This window comes from Rana temporaria, chromosome 4 (assembly GCF_905171775.1).
Source record: "Rana temporaria chromosome 4, aRanTem1.1, whole genome shotgun sequence".
NCBI lineage: Eukaryota > Metazoa > Chordata > Amphibia > Anura > Ranidae > Rana > Rana temporaria.
In genome coordinates this window covers 308,799,586-308,822,171 of record NC_053492.1, presented here as the reverse complement: position 1 = coordinate 308,822,171, position 22,586 = coordinate 308,799,586, and positions in this window count along the sequence as shown.

The window sequence follows — 22,586 nt, the reverse complement described above, 5'->3', positions numbered from 1 at the left end:
TTAGATTGATCTGTGTCCACAAGAAAATATATTAGTAAGGTTTTACCCTCACTTCCTGTTTGGCTATGTGACAGGAAGTGAATGAATTAGAAAGGGTGAAGACACCTCACAAATGTTGTCACTATCAGGGGTGCAGACATCCCCAAAAAAATGAGCAGATAATACTTATTTGCAAATTAATAATTTTTTAGTTAACATTGGGTGGGGTGCTCTAACACACATTCCTACATATTAGCAACGCTCTATCCTGGCCTATTGGCATGGTTATATTTTCTTAGGGCTCTCAATAAAACTCTATGAAATTTGTGCTTAAACTAGAACCAGGGGCGGACTGACAACTCATGGGGCCCCCGGGCAATAGAAGATTATGGGGCCCCTCTGGCTTACAGATGACCACCACGCCAGGAGGTAGTGCAGAGGCGGGCAGCTAAAATCTTGGGATATTCACATTAAAAGCATGTCATTTTCGGACATATCAGGGACAGATCTAAAAAAAACACAGATTTTTACATACTGTCCCTGGTTTTACTGAGCCTGGCAACCCGGATGGGGCCCCCTAGTGGCATGGGGCCCTCGGGCAGTGCCCGAGTGACTCAATGGTCAGTCCGCCCCTGACAAGAACTATAATCAACAAGTTTTATTTTCTTTCATTTTGGATAGAGTGAGGGAGGGTTATAGGCCCTGTCAGTTTATTTTGGATTATCTGTGTCCAATTGGGGAGATTTGCCTTCACTTCCTGCCCCATAGCCAAACAGGAAGTGAGAGAAAAACTATGCAAATTAACCACTTCCCGCCCAGCCTATGGCCGATTTACGTCCGGGAAGTGGTTACACAATCCTGACAGGACGTCCTGCAGGATTTCATGCCGCACGCGCCTGTGGGGGCACGCAGCGCGGCGATCGGTGATGCGGGGTGTCAGTCTGACACCCTGCATCTCCGATCTCGGTAAAGAGTCTCTCACGGAGACGGAGACTCTTTACCACGTGATCAGCCGTGTCCAATCACGGCTGATCACGATGTAAACAGGAAGAGCCATCGATGGCTCTTCCTCACTCGCGTCTTACAGACGCGAGTATAGGAGAGCCGATCGGCGGCTCTCCTGACAGGGGGCGTTCGCGCTGATTGTTTATCAGCGCAGCCCCCCCTCGGATCACCACACTGGACCACCAGGGATGCCCACCCTGGACCACCAGGGTGTGCAAAAAAAAAAAAATTATAGAACAAAAAAACAAAAAGCATTAAAAAATAAGAAAAAAGATGCCAATCAGTGCCCACAAATGGGCACTGACTGGGAAAATCAGTGCCACCCCACAGTGCCCATCCATGCACAGTGCCCACCTATCAGTGCCCACCTGTGCCACCCATAAGTATCCATCAGTGCCACCCATAAGTGCCGCCCATAAGTATCCATCAGTGCCACCCATAAGTGCCGCCCATCTGTGCCGCCCATCAGTGCCGCCTATGAGTGCCCATCAGTGCCGCATAGCAGCGCCGCCAATCAATGCCACCTCATCTGTGCCGTCAGTACTACCTCATCGATGTCCATCAGTGCCATCTCATCGGGGCCCATCAGTGCCGCCATATCAGTGCCCGTAATTGAAAGAGAAAAACTTATTTACAAAAAAATTAACCTAAAAAAAGAAAAAGGTTTTTTTGTTTCAAAATTTGCAGTCTTTTTTTAGTTGTTGCGCAAAAAAAAAACGCAGAGGTGATCAAATAACAACAAAAGAAAGCTCTATTTGTGGGGAAAAAAGGACGCCAATTTTGTTTGGGTACAGTGTTGTATGACCGCGCAATTGCCATTCAAAGTGCGACAGTGTTGAAAGCTGAAAATTGGCTTGGGCGGGAAGGTGCGTAAGTGCCTGGTATGGAAGTGGTTAAGGGAATCCAGTGCCCCCCCAGAACTAGTGTGTGGGTCCCCTGAAAATTACTGGGCGGGGTTATACAAAAACAGGGTGTGACCTTGACAGGAAGGGGTGGGTCATTTTTCTATTAGGAGGTGCAGATATGTAGTCAGGCCTAGGGCAGAACCAAACCTTAATATACTACTGCATATTAGGGCTTATTTAGACCGGAACCGATTTACAGCGTGTTTTTATATTGTGGGAGGAAACCCACGCAGGCACAGGGAGAACATGCAAACTCCATGCAGATGCTGTCACGGGCGGGATTCGAACCAACGACTCTTTTGCTGCTAGGTCAAAGTGCTATACACTACACCACTGTGGTGAACGAACATGATTGCAGCTGAAAGCATGAGATCTATTTTTTTTTTTTTCAATACCATGCTTTCCAGCCTTATTGACCCCGCCTCTCTCCATAAAGAGGACCTGTCACACACTAGTCCTATTACAAGGGATGTTTACATTCCTTGTAATAGGAAGAAAACTGATCATTTTTTTTTTATTTTTTTATTTCAGTGTAAAACATTATAAAACTAAATAAAAATAAATAAGAAAACCCCAAAAAAAAATTTTAAAGCGCCCCGTCGCGACGAGCTCGCGCACAGAAGCAAACGCATACGCGAGTAGCGCCCGCATATGAAAACAGTATTCAAACCACACAAGTGAGGTATCGCCGCGATCGTTAGAGTGAGAGCAATAATTCTAGCCCTAGACCTACTCTGCAACTCAAAAAATGCAACCTGTAGAATTTTTTAAACGTCGCCTATCGAGTTTTTTAAAGGGTAAAAGTTTGACGCCATGCCACGAGCGGGCGCAATTTTTAAGCGTGACATGTTGGGTATCATTTTACTCGGCGTAACATTATCTTTCACAATATAGAAAAAAATTGGGCAAAATGTATTGTTGTCTTATTTTTTAATTCAAAAAAGTGATTTTTATCCAAAAAAAGTGCGCTTGTAAGACCGCTGCGCAAATACGGTGTGACAAAAAGTATTGCAATGACTGCCATTTTATTCCCTAGGATGTCTGCTAAAAAAAATATATAATGTTTGGGGGTTCTGATTAATTTTCTAGCCAAAAAATTGTGATTTTCACATGAAGGAGAGAAGTGCCAGAATTAACCCGGTGGGCAAGTGGTTAAAGTACTCATGGCTATAAAGAATAGAGTCATTGCTCATTAAAAAAAAAAAAAAAAAGGGGGTCCCTCCAAATTAAATTACCAGGCCCTTCAGGTCTGGAATGGATATTAAGGGGAACCCCGCCGTAAAAACCCCCAAAAAAAAAGACGTGCGGTTCCCGGCAAATATCCATTCCAGACCCTTCAGGTCTGGTGTGGATTTTAAGGGGAACTCCACCCCAAATTGAAAAAAAAAATGGCGTGGAGTCCCCCTAAAAATCCACACCAGACCCTTATCCGAGCACGTTGACCTGGCCGGCCGCAGAAAAGAGGGGGGGACAGAGTGCGGCCCCCCCCCTCTCCTGAACCGCACCAGGCCACATGCCCTCAACATGGGGAGGATGTCCCCATGTTGATGGGGACAAGGGTCTCATCCCCACAACCCTTGCCCGGTGGTTGTGGGGGTATGCGGGCGGGAGGTTTATCAGAATCTGGAAGACCCCTTTAACAAAGGGGACCCCCAGATCCTGACCCCCCCCCTGTGTGAAATGGTAATGGGGTACATTGTACCTCTACCATTTCACCCCAAAAAAAATGTCAAAGTGATAAAAATGACAGTAGCCGGTTTTTGACAAATCTTTTAATAAAGTCTTCTTTTCTTCTTTCCTTCGGGGTTCTTCCGCTGCTTCTTCTCGTCCACATCTTGCCCGACGTCTTCTTCTATCTTCTCAGTCCGTCCTTCCGCCTTCTGGTCCCGCATCTTGCCCGTTGTCTTCTCCGTCCGCCTCCTCGTCCGCATCTTGGGTCTTCTGCGGTCTTCTTCTCGGTCCGCCGCCTTCTCGTCCCCTGCGTTTGAATTGTAATTGGCCGCCGTTTTCCCGCTCCTGGGACCCGCCCCCCTCTGACGCCACAAGTAAACTCCTTAGAAGGTCATGTGCGTCAGAGGGGGGCGGGGTCGCAGAGCGTCACACAGCGGGGGAATTCAATTTCAATCGCGCCGCCCGGAGAAGAAGTTCCCGCCGTGTCACACTCATGTGACCCCGCCCCCCTCTGACGCACATGACCTTCTAAGGAGTTTACTTGTGGCGTCAGAGGGGGGCGGGTCCCAGGAGCGGGAAAACGGCGGCCAATTACAATTCAAACGCAGGGGACGAGAAGGCGGCGGACCGAGAAGAAGACCGCAGAAGACCCAAGATGCGGACGAGGAGGCGGACGGAGAAGACAACGGGCAAGATGCGGGACCAGAAGGCGGAAGGACGGACTGAGAAGATAGAAGAAGACGTCGGGCAAGATGTGGACGAGAAGAAGCAGCGGAAGAACCCCGAAGGAAAGAAGAAAAGAAGACTTTATTAAAAGATTTGTCAAAAACCGGCTACTGTCATTTTTATCACTTTGACATTTTTTTGGGGGTGAAATGGTAGAGGTACAATGTACCCCATTACCATTTCACACAGGGGGGGGGTCAGGATCTGGGGGTCCCCTTTGTTAAAGGGGTCTTCCAGATTCTGATAAACCTCCCGCCCGCATACCCCCACAACCACCGGGCAAGGGTTGTGGGGATGAGACCCTTGTCCCCATCAACATGGGGACATCCTCCCCATGTTGAGGGCATGTGGCCTGGTGCGGTTCAGGAGAGGGGGGGGGGGCCGCACTCTGTCCCCCCCTCTTTTCTGCGGCCGGCCAGGTCAACGTGCTCGGATAAGGGTCTGGTGTGGATTTTTAGGGGGACTCCACGCCATTTTTTTTTTCAATTTGGGGTGGAGTTCCCCTTAAAATCCACACCAGACCTGAAGGGTCTGGAATGGATATTTGCCGGGAACCGCACGTCTTTTTTTTTTTTGGTTTTTACGGCGGGGTTCCCCTTAATATCCATTCCAGACCTGAAGGGCCTGGTAATTTAATTTGGGGGAACCCCTACACATTTTTTTGTTTGTTTTATGAATGAATCCCTTTAGAATTGTCAGAGCCGACAATTCATTATAGCCGCGTGTGAATTTTTAAATGACTTTTTTCCTTCAGAATGTCACTTTGTGCAGGGGGAGTTCTAAGTGCGGGAAAAATGCGCTATTTCACATGCTGACATAACACCCCCCCTAGGTACGAAATTTAAAGGAATATTTCACTTTTATTGTTTCACTTTAAGAATTATTAATTTCACTGCTCCCGAAAAAACGGCCGTTTTAAAAAATAAAAAAAGCATTGATACATGTTCCCTGGGGCAGGACTGAGGTCCCCAAACACTTTTTAGGACAAAACTTGCAGATTAGCCTTTAAAATGAACACTTTTGATTTCTCCCATAGACTTCTATAGGGAGTTCGGCGCGGCTTTACATATTAGTTTCAATGCGCCGGCTGCTACGCTGGTTCATGCGCCTGATTAAGCCTCCACCCGGAGTACTAATTAATGCATGAACCAGCGCAGCGCACATAGCTTAGTAAATCAGGCCCTATGTGCGAACAAAGCACAGGCTCTGCTGAGACTTAGTTGCTTGCTGCAGGGAGAAGAGAGCAGGAACACCAGTGGCCGAGCGCCCTAGGCAGCAGTACACCCTAGGCGGCTGCCTAGTTTGCCTAGTGGTAACACCGGCCATGCGGCCACGCCACTGTTTTATGTGAGAACAGCGGTTTTACTCTCCTGTGTGCTTCCAACACAGATGATTTTAACCCTTGCTGCAGCAATTAGCAATTTAACCACTTAAAGCGGGGGTTCACCTGAATTTTTTTTTTTAAAGCCACCAGCTACAAATACAGCAGCTGCTGACTTTAAAAAAATTAACACTTACCTGTCCAAGTCGCCAGACGTCGGCAGCCGAAGCCCGCTTCCCCCGCCGGCCTCCTTGGTAAGGGAATCGGCAAGTGAAGCGCTGCTGCTTCACTGCCTGGTTCCCTACTGCGCATGTGCGAGTCGCGCTGTGCAGTTCCCACTGGTCCCCGTTTTGTTCTGGGAGCCAAGTGTTTCCCAGAACACAACGGGGAGGGGGGACAGTGACGCGGAGGAGCCGGACTCCCGCGGGAGTCTATACCCGGAAGTGGTGCAAATACCTGTTTTATACAGGTATCTGCACCCCCTCCCCCCTGAAAGGTGTCAAATGTGACACCGGAGGGGGGGAGGGTTCCGAAAAGAACAAAGGTTTACTTTTGGGTGAACCTCCTCTTTAAGACCCGGGCCAATATGCAGGTAAAGGACCTGACCCCTTTTAGCGATTCAGCACTGCGTCGCTTTAACTGACAATTGCACGGTTGTTCGACGTGGCTCCCAAACAAAATTGGTGTGCTTTTTTTCCCCACAAATAGAGCTTTCTTTTGGTGGTATTTGATCACCTCTGCGTTTTTTGTTTTTTTTTGCACTATAAACATAGAGCGACAATTTTTAAAAAAAAATCTATATTTTTTACTTTTTGCTATAATAAATATCCCCCATCCTACTACATATTTTTGGTAAATTTATAGCGTTTACAAAATAGGGGATAGTTTTATTAATATTTTTTTTTTACTACTAATGGCGGCGATCAGTGATTTTTTTCGTGATTGCGACATTATGGCGGACACATCGGACACTTTTGACACATTTTTGGGACCATTGTCATTTTCACAGCGAAAAGTGCTATAAAAATGCACTGATTACTGTGACAATGTCACTGGCAGTGAAGGAGTTAACCAGCAGGGGGCGCTGTAGGGGTTAAGTGTGTTCTAAGGGAGTGTTCTTACTGTGGTGGGGCGTGGCTGTGCGTGTGACGTCACTGATCGTCGTTCTCTAACACAGGGAACAGACGATCATTGACGGCCATACTTGGAAGAACGGGGAAGGTTTGCTTACACTCACCTCTCCCCGTTCTTCCTCTCTGTGACCCGATCGCGGGACACCGGCGGTGATCGGGTCTGCGGGTCCTGCAAGCGTGGTCACGGAGGACAGGAACGGGTCGCGAGCGCTCCACCGGCGGCACGCTTGCGACCCATGGCTGGGCATCTTAAAGGGGACGTACCTGTACATCAATGTGCCCAGCCGTGCCATTCTGCAGACGTAAATAGCCGTGCGGCGGTCCTTAAGCGGTAAAAACAAGTAAAAAAATATGAAAATTCAGGACGGTATATGCAGCCTGACTTCATTATAGTAATAAATCACAAGAGTTTAATTGGGATTAAACGCACAGTGGAACCTCGGATTGTGAGTAACACGGTTAATGAACGTTTCACAATACAAGCAATTTTTTTTTTTGAAATCTTGACTTGGTTTGCGAGTGTTGTCTTGCAAAATGAGCAGGATTCAAGCCTCTGTGTGCAGTACCACATTTGGCCAGAGGTGCGGGGGCGCTAGTGACACTCAAAGTCGTTCGGAAATACTTGGAAACACTCAGAAATGCTCCATTCCCAAGTGTTTCCAAGGGGTCCGAGTCTTTCTGAAGCAGTCTCCAAGTATTTCTGTCTCTCTCTGGTGCCCCCCTACCTCTGGCCACATGTGGTATTGCATGCAATAGAAGTCAATGTGGAACAAATTATCTTCGTTTCCATTGACTTCTGTGGGGAAACTCGCTTTGATGCGAGTGCTTTGGATTACAAGCATTCTCCTGGAACAGATTATTCTTGTAATGCAAGGTTCCACTGTATATGTAATCTCAATCATCAAAATCTTTTATAAACTGTAAAATATCAATGTTTAGAAAAAAAATTCAATATTCCTAAATTTGCAGCTAAATAATATCTAGTGATACTGCCATGAAGGACCTTGCTCATGCAATATTCGTTATAGAATTAAAACACTCTTAGCTAGATTCAGAGACGTTTACGCCGGCGTATCAGTAGATACGTCGTCGTAACTCTGAATCGACGCCGTCGTAAATTTAAGCGTATTCTGGAAACCAGATACGCTTAAATTAGGCTAAGATACGAGCGACGTAAGTCTCCTACACCGTCGTATCTTAGGGTGCATATTTACGCTGGCCGCTAGGTGGCGCTTCCGTTGTTTGCAGCGTCGAATATGCAAACGAGCAAGATACGCCGATTCACGAACGTACGTGCGCCCGTCGCAATTAGTTACGCCGTTTACATAAGAGATACGCCGGTGTAAAGATAAAGCTGCTCCCTAGGCGGCGCAGCCCATGCAAGGTATGGACGTCGGAACAAGCCCATCTTTTTACGTTGTTTGCGTAAGTTGTACGCGAATAGGGCTTTGCGTACTGTAAGTTACGTTCACGTCGTAGGCAGTGTTCGACGTATCTTAGGCATTCTATCCGACGCATGCGCACTGGGATATGCCCACGGATGGCGCATGCGCCGTTCGTTAAAAACGTCAATCACGTTGGGTCATGGTTTGTTTACATAAAACACGCCCACCTCTTCACAATTTGAATTAGGCACGCTTACGCCGGCCCGTTTACGCTACGCCACCGTAACTTAGGAGGCAAGTGCTTTGTGAATACAGCACTTGCCTCTCTCACTTACGGTGGCGTAGCGTAAATACGGTACGCTACGCCGGGTCAAAATTAAGCCGCCCTACCTGAATCAAGCTATCTGTCCTTGCCTCCCAATTGTATTCTTGCATTGTCACATGTACTCCCATGTGTTCCAGCACTCATTATTCAGGCATTGGCCCACTGTTGTCACTACCAGGTCACCCACCCTGAGAAATAACATGCAGCCTTACATACATGTAAGGAAATGTTTGCCAAAAAAGGCTTCAGGAGATCGGTATCACTAAGATGAAAAAAATGATGGATAAAAGCTAGAAACAAGTATTTTTTTCAAAATATTGTACTTTTTTATGATTTATTGCAAGTTAGCAAACTAAATGTCATTCAGTTATGGTTTATGTCTACTTTAAGGAAAGGAACAATTTTAAAAGCCACACTGCTGATAAAACATTATAATGCTTTAAAGCCTGTCAGTTCTGACTTTAGGATTACAGAAAGACATTTTTTTACGACATATGGGACAAATAACAGTTTCTATCAGCATAGATACAATGTATTAATGTCTTCTTGCTCAAATATAACATTCTCATTTTCAGTCTGCATGTTCTGCACAATGTCTTTGAAAATATGTCAGTGGAACATTTCTGGAATATCCTTATAACACAGTAACACGACATATTTCACAACATATATTCTCAGTCTGCTGCTCTAGAAGGATGTGTGCATTTGTTTGGCTTCCTTATTTGGGAGGATTGTGTTATTAAGTGCACACCACTTTTGCAACCTGTTAAAGTCTCAAAAATATTCTAAGAAATGTTCTTGCATTTAAAACGTAAAACAAATTCCATGAACTTCACTTAGAAATTCCATATGTACAGTATGTTCAATGCGCTAGTTGTAGGGGGAAAAGGTTTAACGCATTGCTTGCCTGCTGTAGCATGTACTTGTATCATGTTCTTTTTGTATTGATTCCTTTGTGTAAAATCTCTGGTGTTCCTGCTAACCCCTTTGCTTTCCTATTAAAAACTGACCGCGCTAAGCAGGAGAGCACACTGTGCTCAGTTCTCTAGCTATGCTGGGAACTCAGTCTGCTCTCCTCCAATGATCAGACTTGTCCTGACACGCCTCCGCTGCACAGCCATTCATTGAGAAGATCAGTGTGCTGCTGTTTCTCCTCGCCCCAGCTCTTATGCAGCTGAGAACAAAGGGAATATGATCACTTGAAAAGGGAAATAGGTATTTATATATTTTTTTTATATCTATACAAAACTGTTTTGCATTTCATTTATATTGTAAACTGAATGGGTTGTTTTACAAGGTGATCGTTTACAATCACTTTAAAGTTAAAATGAAGCCCTATCATTTTTAACTAAATGTAGTGCAGTTACAGTAAAGGTTTCTGCAATTGACTACAAAAAAATATATTATTTCCCAGTATTCGGCCAAGTACATGTTTCTACAATCATAGTGTAGCATGGGTTACTCTAGCCCATTCACACAGGGGCAACACAACTTCTAGCACAACTTTGGGAGGCAACTTGGAACCGACTTGAGTATGAATCATCAGGCAACTTACAAGGCAACTTCAAGTTGCCTCCAGGACAGAAGACTTTTCAGTGGCCAATCAAACAACAATCAGCTCTGTGGGAAGGAGAGGGGGGAGGGGTTTGCCTGAGAAATGTATGTTATCTTCCTGTATTGTTGCTTCAGTTAAGACAGTGATCTGACTTCTGAGGCGACTTCCATCAAAATCAATGGGTACAAGTTGCCTAGAAGGTGCCTACAAGTCGGATTGAAGTAGTACAGGAACCTTTTCTGAAGTCGGAGCGACTTCAGTAGTATACATTAAGACAGCTCCCATTCACTTCCATTCATTTTCTCCACTGTGCGACTTGGGGCAACTTGGGGCGACTTGAAGTCGGATCCCAGGTCGCCTCAGTGTGAACCGGCTCTCAGGAGACCTCTAGTTCCAAATGCAAAAGTGAATCATAGCTTTAACCCCCTTAGCGGTATCCCAGAGCATGACTCGGGGTGGTTTTTCCATGCTAGGATCGGTATCCCAGAGTCACGCTCAGGGTAGATGTGCAGAGCGTGCAGCGGCGCAGCTTACCTTTCGCAGCATCCACAGACAAAGTTACTTACCTTGTCCCTGGATCCTGCGATGCATCCCCGCTGTGTGACCGAGTGGGTCCTCGCTCGATTCACAGTGTGCCCGTGTGCCGCGGATCTCCGTTCCCTGCGACGTTACGACGCACGGGAGCGGAGAACGGCGCCAAATTCAAAAAAGTAAACAAACACAATACATACAGTATACTGTATTCTTATAGATTACAGTACTGTATGTAAAAAATACACACCCCCCTTGTCCCTAGTGGTCTGCCCAGTGCCCTACATGTTCTTTTATATAATAAAAACATTTTTTTCTGCCTGCAAACTGTAGATTGTCCATAGCAACCAAAAGTGTCCCTTTATGTCAAAAATGGCTTTAGAGCAGCTAAAAAATAGCGATAATAAATTATAATCACTTGGAGAATTGAGCGATAGCGATTTGTGGGGAAAATCTTCATAAAAAAATAAAAGTAATAACAGCGACAATTCTGCAACTGAGCAAATTTCAGTGATTTTGAGTTGATTACATTATTGAATAATTTTTATTATAATTATATTATTATTTGTTATAATTATTTATAATTATTTATTATATTATAATTTATAATTTTGTTTTTAAAACAAATTCATACCCGGGATGCCTACTAGACTCTTGTTTGGTCAGATTTAAATGAGTTATTCCTAAGAATTGCAGGACTACATTATAAAACGCCAAATTTCCTTGCAAATAATTGTACCGCTTTTGGTACGTAATTCCAGACAGAATCATACCGCCAGGGAGGTTAAAAGGCAAATAGAGATGCCACAGCTGCTGTGTAAGTAAGAATATACAGTATATGATTCATGTAACTCTGGGTCCTGTGATGGGAATAACGCAGTGCTGAATAGGACATGGGAACTAGTTCAGGGTAAAAACAGGGTTTATGGCAAAAAAGGAGGATGCATCAAAAGAAAAGTAGTGTTGAAACCCAGTAAGGTATTCTAAAATTATGCAATTATGTTGAATCAGAGGTACTTCTTAAATGGGCAAAAAAATACCAGAAATACATACCTAATAATTTCTGTCTCCTAACTATACACTCATCTGGATAAGATGCTAGTGTTGCAGTCACTTACATAAACATTTATTGATTCTTTGAGAAACCAATGGGGTGCGCTTAGTTCTAATAATACTGGGATGCCACTATTCTACCAGACTGCCCTTGTGCTTGATGATTACAGAACTGGTAATGTAGTGTGCTCCATGCACCTTTCGCAGTGTAGCCAGGTGCACTCTACTAATGACACCTGGAGCAACAGGTATGTCCAAGATCATTACTTCTCTGTCCCAGGCTATTGGGTTAGCTTGTACAACGTGCAATGGAGATACAATATAAACTGCCACAAATGTATAAGCAAAGCTCTAAAACATGTCCTCTTTACAGAAGTAATTTTAATGTACAGAAGTCCAATCAATGTCCAAATCTTGATGCTTTACCTTTATCACTTCCAGTATACGCCCCTTCTTTGGGTCTGTTTATATCAGTGCATTCTGCAGGTAGTGCAGCCTATTCATTTCATTGGGCTGCTTTACCCACAGGAACATGGGTAAAGAAGTTCCAGACCCTTCTTTTAAAATTGCGCTGCACAGCATCGCAGACATTTTTCCGATGCATGGGGATACCATTAAGAATTAATGGCAGGTCTGCTAAAGAGCAGTGTGTTTTGCCTGTGGGCTGGGGTTGCATGTGATTTTGCCACTGTTCCCAACCCGCACAAAGATGAACCTAGCCTTAACTAATGACACCCCCCAAGATACTTATTCACTATTCAGAGAGTCACCAACCGGTCAGTATCCACTGTCCCTCTCTGCCAATCCCTCCACCGACTTTTATTCATCCATTGAGTAAAATTCAGAATGCTAACAACATTCAAAGTCAGTCAGAACTCTGACCTGAGCTAGAGCACCAATCTTTTCTTAAAATATCACCCAAACTGTCCTTTTCACAACTTCCAAGACATCCTGCTCTTTAGCTCCCTCACCACTTCTTCTCTTTCTTGCCTCAAGGATGTCTCTAGAGCTTCTCTCATCCTCTGGAAGTCCCTACCTCAACATTTCTCACTATCTCCTACTCCTAATCCCTGAAAACTTAAAGCGGTTGTAAACCGCATAAACAATTTTTTTTTTCAAACCTGCAAGGCAAAAGGCATAATCAGCTATTATGCACCGCATACTAGCTGATTATGAAATACTTACCTCGGAACGAGGTGAAGAACACTTACCTGGTCCACGCCGAGCGAGATGTCATCTTGCTCCGGCGTGTCTTCCGGGTATCGCCGCTCCAGCGCTGTGATTGGCTGGACCGGCGATGACGTCACTCCTGCGCGTGCGCGCGGGAGATTTAAAATCGGCAAAGGTCGGCGGCTGCCGGTCCTTTTGCCGTGGATTCCCTCCTGCGCATGCGCCGCTGCAATCAGCGGCGCATTGCGAGGGGAATATCTCCTAAACCGTACAGGTTTAGGAGATATTCTTTATACCTACAGGTAAGCCTTATTATAGGCTTACCTGTAGGTAAAAGTCAAAAAGTGGGTTTACAACCACTTTAAGGAAGCGTTTCTTATCCCATCAGGATTTCTTGGGATTTCCAGTCTTCTGTTTGGGAATGTATTCATCAGTAAATTGCTCAATAGATTTTTACGCTGCTTGCTCTGCGTGAACAACATGACACTTATTCTCTGTGTGACTCATGTCAATGAAATATAGGGGTGCAGAAATGCCTAAAAGACAAACCAAGGTTAAAAAAGACAGTAAGAATGACTAGGACAGTCTGCAGTCACTTTAACACTCCTATATCACTAAACTTGCCTTCCTGATCTTTGTTAAAAAAAATGGATATGGTGGCAAGTGGCTATTTGGTAGCATTCGCCATTCACATGTTTTTCCATCCTCTATGGACAACTAGTCAGTGACTACACTATGCACCCTGCAGAAAAATAGAAAGTTTGTGTGTCTCTGTGCAAAACCAGTGGCAATTGATAAGGGACATGTACTGAAACATTTTGAAAACTGAAGTTTATTATTAGGTTCAACTACTGAATGTGTTCTAGACTTATCATACTTGGAAAACATCACATAAAATATTATGTCAAACATAATATGTAACCTAAAACTAACTCATAAAACTAGGCTTTTATCTGAATCTTGCATCTAAAGTTAACCCATAGCCTAAGTTTTACATCTAATACCCTGTACACACGATCGGTTCATCCGATGAAAACGGTCTGATGGATTTTTTCATCAGATATCCGATGAAGCTGACATTTATCAGTCGTGCCTACACACCATCGGTTAAAAAAATGATCGTTTTAGAACGCAGTGACGTAAAACACAACAACGTGCTGAGAAAAATGAAGTTCAATGCTTCCGAGCATGTGTCGACTTATTTCTGAGCATGCGTGGATTTTTAACCGATGGACGTACCCACAGACGATCGATTTTTTCTATCGGTTAGTTAACCATCAGATAGTTTTAAAACAAGTTCCTAGTTTTTTAACCGATGGATAAATAACCGATGGGGCCCACACATGATGAAAATGGTGCATCAGACAAACCGATCGTGTGTACGCGGCATAACACTAACTGTAAACCTATCTTTTACTTTATCTTGGTGGTACTATTAACTAGGTGAAAATGTTATATGACTGAAGTTTGGACAGCTATTTTTACCAAATCATTGGAGTTGAAATTTCTGTGCCAAAATAAAATGATCCATGAATTGACTTTACTCTGATGCATTTGCATCTGTCTTTGGCAAAAGCAGCAGGAATAGCACAAACTGAAATGCACACACTGGATCTGAAATTTTTCATTCTTGTTTCAGCACCACATTTAGCATCTTCACAGAATTCCCCTTGGTTCTGAAGGAACCTGAGTTGGCCATTTTGTCATCAAGTTCCCTTACTTTCTTACCCTCAGTTGTGCTGTCTGAAACTGTGATTAGCATGGCACTCTCTGAATTAAAAGAAATATCAGATAATAATGAACAGATTCACCACCACTGCCATCCTCTGTGAAGTGTACCACCATGCCACCACATCTGTTGGCTATATGCTATGTATGTAGAAAGTTTAAATGTCCAATAAACAGTAGGACCCTACCCAAAATAAAGTTTTGTCCTAAAATGTTTTTGCCTAGACACCTTTTTAGAAAATGGTGTGGCATGCAGGGGATCTTAGAGAGTTTATTTTTTTTGCTTTTCCAAGAGACAGAAATGTCACTTTAGCACTATCTAAAATGAATACCTTGTAGAGGGTATCCATGCCACATTGTAGATTGTGAGGGCAACTGATTTAATTTTAAGCAGTTTAAAAAAAACTACCTGTGTCTCTTGCTGACACACAATTAATTATTGCTAGTCTCTTACTGGCATTATAGTTTTAGAATGGTACTATGGTTGTAAAGTTGGAGTTTTGGCACTTTTTGGTATTCAGATATTTCATATGTAAATGTACTTAAAAAACCTAATAATACCATAAAAAAAATTGGGGCAGATCCACAGACAGAGTACGCCGGCGTATCTACTGATACGCCGGCGTACTTTCAAATTACCCGCGTCGTATCTTTAGTTTGAATCCTCAAACCAAGATACGACGGCATCTGGGTTTGATCCGACAGGCGTACGGCTTCGTACGCCTTCGGATCATAGATGCAATACTTCGGTGTCTGCTGGGTGGAGTTTGCGTCGTTTTCCACGTCGGGTATGCAAATTAGCTATTTCCGACGATCCACGAAAGTACGCGCGGCCGTCGCATTCTCTAACGTCGTCTCTAGTCGGCGTTTTCCGGCGTAGAGTTAAAGCTGCTTTTTTGCGGCGTATAGTTAGATTTGCCATGTTAAGTATGGCCGTCGCTCCCGTGTCGAAATTTGAATTTTTTTTTGTGTAAGTCGTCCGTGAACCGGGATGGACGTAAGTCACATCTAAGTTTAAACAATGACGTCCTTGCGACGTCATTTCGCGCAATGCACGGCGGGAAATTTAGAAACGGAGCATGCGCAGTTAATTCGGCGCGGGGACGCGCTTCATTTAAATGAAACACGCCCCCTAATCGCGGATTTGAATTACGCGCCGTTACGCCGCCAGAGATAGACTACGCCGCTGTAACTTTCGGCGCGCAATCTTTCAGGATTCGAACCAAAGCCGGGAAAGTTACGGCGGCGTAGTGTATCTCTGATACTTTGCACGGGTGCAGATCTCTGTGGATCTGCCCCATTATTTTTAAGAAACCTACCTAAACCCTAATTTAGTAAACATGTTAAAGCTGGTAATAAAGTGTTCTATAGATGGCCAAGATGGCTTTGTAACTGATGGCCTTAATTACTGTATAAATGCTATGTAATGTTGGCGTACAAAGTACGTGCAACATAAATCAAGAACTTCAATTATAAACACATGTAAACCATTGTATAGGAAACCATTATGTATTCAGCTCATTTGTTCACCCTGAAGTTGCAAGACAAGAATGGAAATTGATATTTGGGCATCCCTGGTAATCCATCTACTGAAAGGTCATTGGTGCAAAGACAATCGTAAGGCCAATTCTAGATAGTAAAGGCCAGATAGTTTCAAATGTCAGATATCTGTTCGGCTATCTTACTGAAGTTTGGAAGATAAACAGAACCACAAGGTCAAATTACAGAACATAAACCCCCAAAAAAGATAGAAAATAGTAGTACGAGACAAAAAATAAACTTGCACAGAACTATGTATGCTTTACAGCAATGTCACCTTTCACATCCCCTTTAGTATTTTAGCTATCACTTTCTGTCTGAGCAGAACATTTTCTCAGTTCCATTTTTCAAGAGACAAGATTTTTTTTTATGGCACCATTCAGGATTTTCCCATAACAGCTGTTATTCTCCTCTGACACCGTCAATTCAGAACATTTCACTTGAAATTGATTTACGAGTATTGCAATCTTCCTCCATACTCTCAGAAAGACACAGAGAAATAGAGCTGCTTTAAACATTGTTAGCTACGAAATCCACTTAAAATCGTGTATTTTCAGTGCATAGTAGATATGCATTGCAAGTTTTAATATAAATTCTCCATTAAAGTTATGGAGAATATCAAAATAGAAAAAAGTAAAAGTGTCATTCATTGGCAGCTAGGTTTATTGATACTGATGATTTAACCATATAAATCATGCTTAAACCATATAACAATTATTTATATTGATATGATCATTATGGTGAGATATCTATGCCTAAACTTTTAGGAATACACACTCTTTTAACTGCAAAATTACATTGGTGGATTTCATAAAAAAAATAAAATAAATACAATTTAAGACCTAGCTATACAGGTGATATTTATGTTATGTGAATGAGCATGGTCTTTTAAAAGTTGAGCTCAAGGATAAGAAAATACTGTCTAAATTTAAGAGGCATATGTATTACTACCTGGATCTTGGTGTGACTTCCTGTGTATTCAACAGAGTTGTGCAGTAATTCAGTGTAAGGCCCCATACACACGAGAGAATTTATCCGCGGATACGGTCCAGCGGACCGTTTCCGCGGATAAATCCTCTCAAAGATTTCCGCAGATTTCTATGCGATGGAGTGTACTCACCATCGCATTGAAATCCGCGCGGAAATCCTCTGGCGATGACGTGTCGCGCCGTCGCCGCGATTATGACGCGGCGACGGGCGCGACGCTGTCATATAAGGAATTCCACGCATGCGTCAAATCATTACGACGCGTGCGGGGAATCCCTTTGGACGGATGGATCCGGTGAGTCTGTACAGACGAGCGGATCCATCCGTTGGGATGGATTCCAGCAGATGGATTTGTTCAGCATGTCAGCGAATATCTGATCTGCTGGAATCCATCCCAGGGGAGATATATCTGCGGATAAAGATCCGCTGGCGTGTACACACCATAGGATCTATCCGCTCAAACCCATTTGATGGGATTTATCTGCGGATAGATTCTATGGTGTGTATGGGACCTAAGGGTTGGCTCACACTTGTGCAGGTCTGCGATCTGAGTTTTGCTACTGGGACTCCTGAAAATGCAGGAAATAGGTCCCTGTACCTTTTCTGAAAACACAGCCTTCACAGAAACCTCAATTGCAGTGCGGCTTCTAGAGCAGGGCATTTTGGCACCCGGGTCAAACCGCCTCCCCCCCGATCCCCCTTGGTATGCCCCTGCAAGGATCTGCCTTACATCCTGTCCTCTCTCCTCCACAGAGAAGCCAAGTGCTGATATTCTAACAATGCCACGGATCACGGGGGGGTGGTGCTTGGTCAGTTTTCGCTCCATAAGACGCAGGGACGTTTTCCCCCATTTTTTGGGGGAGAAAAGTGTGTCATATGGTACAAAAAATACGGTAAACCTTTGTGGTTATGAAATAAATTTGCAAACTGCAAACTTTTTCTGTAAAGTGAACAACCTATTTACCTTTAGTTAACCAACCTATATGCTATTTAAACCCACTGACATGCATTTTTGGTCCCTTACCTTGATATGCATGGGAATGTGTGTTTGTTGGAGTTTAACACTTCTAGGTTCCATTTATAATGCAAGAAAATACTTCAATAATACTGTTTCATGGCAAGATAAGTAAAACTTGAGTAAATGTCCATACCTCAGTATGGCCAGAACTGTGTAACTCAAAATCGCGATCTGGCGATAAAAGGGCCGTGTACAAATGCAAAGAACAACTTACTGTAAATCCAAAGCCCAAAGCCGTGATCGGCTGACAATGGAGATCTACGTATGCAGCCCAACTGGCAAATCAGACCCACAGATTCACACTCTAAAAGCCAAGACTCCATCTGATTTAGTTAATACAAAGTTCTTGCCAAACAGAAATTACAACAAATATCTTAGCATATACAGTATATAGTGCGATTAGAAGATAACAGCTATATTATTACAAAATGTAGCAACAAACTAGCAGGCACGATTACAGACACAGGAATCAGAAACTAAGTCGTAACCATATAGTTGCACAAGAGAAAAAAATACATTATGCTAGCTTTAAAGTGTTCACCTTTACATAAAATTATTTAAAAGTGAACTAACACCAGACACCCTTTCCATCCCCTTGGTCCCCACTGAACTTACCTCCTGGGTTTCTAAGCCGTCGAAACCCCCATAGACACTCCGGTGGTCTGGGGATTGGAAATCCCTGCTACTCTCCCTCTTCTCTGCCAGTGTTTTTGGGATGGACCAGATGAATCCGCATTGGTCAGTGCCACCAATGTGACAGCGCTAATCAATCACAGGTGATATCACTACCCTAATGATATTTACAAGCAAATTATTTTGTCTAATGTGCATCACAATATTAAAAGAGGAAGGAGGACAAGTTAAAATGCTAAAATTTTCAAGAACGGAGAAAAAGATCCTGAGTTTAAAATGGTAAAAAAAAAAGATATGCAAACAATATTTGCCATATTAAAAGTGAAATATTACATAGAACTGTACATTTTGTATTCATGCATTTAGTTTACAGCAACTGAAGAAAGTCTTAGGCAAAAATGTCATTAAAGTACAGACACAAATCATATTGTAAGCCTGGAGGACATTCTGTTTATGGTTAGTAGTATATGTTCACATTTATTTCACTTTCCAGTTTCCACTGCTTGTAGAAGGAGGAGAAGACTTTGTCATACAGAAATTTCCGTTCTGCAAGTCATCATGTGCAGCAATCCAACATTTGTACAAGTAATGACCTTTTATCCTATACACTCAAATGTTAACAAACGCGTGTCCTGTAAAAGAATTTAGCACTATAAGAATTTAATACTATACATGATCGTAACCCAGTAACCACGATAACAACACAGGATCTTAAGCAAAAGGTGAATATAATAGAACAGCTTGGATTCAATTTGAAACCTCAGCTAGAAGAGTTAGAAATACTTTAGAAACGACCCTTTATTAATAATGTATACATTATGTCAAAATACATTTTCTTTTCTATAGACGTAAGATTTTTTTTAGTGTAATTGTAATTGTAATCTGTACTGACTTAAATAATACTTTTATATAAGAGAAAAATATAAATCCTGGTATAAAACTCTGGTTAGATCACATCTGGAGTATTCTGTCCAGTTCTGGTCACCAGCAGGGGTCAAGTCCTGGGGAAAAAAGTGTGGGAACTCCCTCCCACCCACCAAAAAAAAAAATAAAAAATGATACGCTCATATGCTTAATTACTAAACCGCATGGTGTTTTTTTTTTGATCCACTGTACCTTAGTAATCCTTTACCTTTAGTTCTTTCTAAATCCCGTGAACTTTTGGCAGACCTCCGCAATGTCTCCTGGGAACAATGACAAAAGCTCCCAAGAGACATTGCGGCATCGAGGAAGTGACGGAATACCCACACACTACCCGATGAACCCATATACAGGAAGTAACCATCAACATAAAGGATTACTAAGTTTGCCTGCCCCTGACAGTGACTCAAGCTGGGCATCGCCGCTTAGTGAAGGATTGGCTCGGGTGGTTCGGCTGCTCTTGGCTGCTCTAGTCCTGCAAAGGAACTGAGTTCCTGATGTGAAAAAAGTGCAGGAACTCCGTTCCCACGCGTTCCCACAGGACTTGAGCCATGGTCACCAGTCCTCAGAAGGGATGTGCTGGAACTGGAGTCCAAAGAAGGGCAACAAAACTAATAAGGGGACTGGAGGACCTCCATTACAAGGAACGACTGCAAACACTAAATTTATTCTCCCTGGAGAAACAACGCTTGAGAGGGGACATAAAAGCGATTTACAAATACCTCAATGGTGATCCCAGCATTTTTTTTTAACATGCTGACACCCATCAGTATCTCTGATCACCACCACACCAGTCATATGATGACACTGCTCTACACTGGGGAAAGTATATAGAAAAAATTGTAAATTTTTTTTTATTTAATTTCTTTATTTTCCCAAAATATTGTGACACACAATGTACGACTTCAAACTAGCCATGCCTCTTACTAAATGCCTCAGGCTGTCTACTGTACTGTACTTTTGGGGTAAGTGTACTGTCCTGGCATTTTGGGGCCTTAAGAAATTAGATCCAAGATGAGCCATCAGAACATAAGGATTGATCAATTTTCAACTAAATATACTGTATCATAGGGCCAAATCCTCAAAAGAGATACGACGGAGTAACTGCTGTTACTCCGTCGTATCCCTGGTCCTAACTATGGAACTGATCCACAGAATCAGTTTTCCATAGTTAGGGAGAAGATCCGGCATGTGTAATTGAATTACACTGCCTGATCTTAGGATGCAGTACCTCATCCGCCGCTGGGGGCATTTTGTGTCGAAATGCCGCCTCGGGTATGCATCCGCTGACACCCGATCTCATCTGGGTCCGCAAATCCTCCGATTCTGCAGATAGAACCGTACACGGTTCGCCCGTGTGAAAGAGCCCTTAGGGTGGTTGTCATTTGTTTGTACTAGGTTTTTGATTGCCAGAAAAGTGTAAATAACATAAAAAAATATATATATAATAATCTAAATTGGACAACAGTAGCTAAATTATATATAATTTATATTTTTTTATATTTAGAAGATGTATATTTAGTATTTTTTGTTAAATGGTTTAATACATGATAACACATTGTCATGTTATGCAGAATATATATAATTCAGGTCTGTAAACACAAAGGAAGCATTTACGGTACTTTTCTTCATAAGGTGCTAATTTTGGAACAACAAATATTAAATGTTCCATTACCTGTTGTGGTGTTTACTTCATTACATTCTGAATGCTTTAGCAGTATCATTAGTTTCAATGAGTCTTGGTTATTCCCTATCATTCAGAATAGTTGCCCTTGGCTGACTTCACAGGATGTGCCCAGGTGCTATAAGCCAAATATGTAATGAGGGCCATTGGACTGCGGGCACATCACAGATGTCTGTGCATTGTGGACTCAGGGTGGAAGCATTGCCAATTTCTCAGGCCTTTCAGCAGCCCCTCAGTCTGTCTATATGTAGCAGCCAGTTATTCCAGACCACTGAACCTAAGCACTTGCCTTTTGATTTTCTATGACTTGCCAGTTTAAGAAAATAAAACAGATTAATCCACTTAATAAGCTGCTGATTAAATAAAATCACATATATTTTTGTGCCTCATCTTGTGAGTGTTTTTGTTCCTGCAGTCTGGTAAAAAAAAAATGTCATCGCAAATCATTGTGATTGACAGCATTGTCTGCAGGTTTCCAAGCTTTGGTTTCTTCTTTATTCCCTGCAGAAGATGACTTCTGACCACTCTGGCTACTCGCAGGGAATGAAGATGAAACTAGACCTTGGAAACCTGCTCATTAACTGCTCATTTACATCAATGCAGAGCACCTCTTTCTTTTTCAAAGCGTGTCTTAAGGAAATGAGAACCGAACTGTAATGAACACACTTATCTGGATAATAGAGTCTAGTATTGTCATAAACAATTTTCCCTGGGCTGTAGGGAGTGGGACAAAGCCACTTCACGCTGAACTCATGGCAAAAAGCTAAATGCACAGATGAAATACAAACACAGTAATGCCCTGTACACACGGTCGGACGTTTGACTGGCCAAAATCACATCGGAATTCCGCTGGAATTCCATTGGCGTAAAAGAGAACATGTTCTCTATCTAAACTCCGACGGAATTCCTCAGAATTTCTGATGAAAAAAGTCCGATGGGACATACACATGTCTGACTTTTTTCCATTGGAAATTCCGATCGTGGGTACGGGGCATTAGGGAGATGTTTTACCTGCCATAGGATTTGTATTTCTGTCCATTCAGTCCTGGGATTCACACAGCACTGACACAAAGCACAGGCCTGACTTGCAGGGCAGGACACCTGATTTTTCATTGCTGCTGTTAAAGCGGAGGTTCACCCTAAAAACAAGTATATACCATTCTATCCAGCATACTGCCGACATGTACAGTATGCTGTTTTTTTTTCCCCGCTGTACTTACCGCTGTATAGATATTCCCCCCCCCCCCCCCCGGGCTTCCGGGTAGTGGATCCCACGGGAGTGGGCGTTCCTATTCAAAGACTAATGCCGCGTACACA